This window comes from Sinocyclocheilus rhinocerous, unplaced genomic scaffold, assembly GCF_001515625.1.
Source record: "Sinocyclocheilus rhinocerous isolate Xijiao unplaced genomic scaffold, SAMN03320098_v1.1 C35871792, whole genome shotgun sequence".
Lineage (NCBI taxonomy): Eukaryota > Metazoa > Chordata > Actinopteri > Cypriniformes > Cyprinidae > Sinocyclocheilus > Sinocyclocheilus rhinocerous.
The window spans coordinates 1-677 of NW_015766225.1; the positions used below are offsets into that span (position 1 = coordinate 1).

Consider the following 677-nt stretch of genomic DNA (forward strand, 5'->3'; position numbering starts at 1 on the left):
AAAAAATGCTCAGAAGTGAGAACGAACCCCAGTTTAGTATGTCTGTTCTAATCTCTTCACTAATATTCTGCAGGTACCTTAGCGACTGAAAGCAGTAAAGTGTTGAGTAAGGTAGGCTTTTTTTTTCTGGTACAAAGTTCAGACTGTGAAAGCACCACTTATTTAATATCTGTTTTGTATTAATCACATTTTCTTTTCTTTTTTCTTTCTTTTTTTTTTTAGGTATTTACTTCATGTGACCAGACTGACTTCTATTGATTTGAATGAACTCCACTGACCTTTATTTTAAAAACCCAATTATTTCGTAGAAAACTAGTATAATTGTAACTTGTAGTATAGTATGTCCATGTGCTTGCTATCCTTGGAACTCTGAAACATGCCAGCAATATACTGTCAGTCAGTGATGTAATGATTTGAAACTGCTACAATAAATTCTCATTTTAAAATACATGGCTGATTCATGGTGTGGGTTGTGTACAAGCAATTAATTTTAAAGTCCGCTATAAAAAGAGATTGGGTGTTTCCTTTCGTGTGTGACCACTTTAGTAGCTTTATGCATAAACAGTTTTTAAACAATTTAATTGTTTTAAATTGTTTTAGATATTTCCAACAAGAAAGCCCATAAAGGTGTGGTTCCTGCATGAGTTTGTACTTTCAAAAGTGAGTTCACAATGACT

At 32.8% G+C, this 677-nt stretch overlaps 1 long non-coding RNA gene across 1 annotated transcript; it reads left to right on the forward strand.

The window, feature by feature from the left end:
* Positions 1–6: 6 nt before the first annotated feature.
* LOC107735205 (uncharacterized) lies at positions 7–448 on the forward strand. The gene is made up of 2 exons (XR_001639328.1): positions 7–111; positions 223–448. It is a non-coding gene; the product is annotated as an uncharacterized LOC107735205 (long non-coding RNA).
* Positions 449–677: the final 229 nt, after the last annotated feature.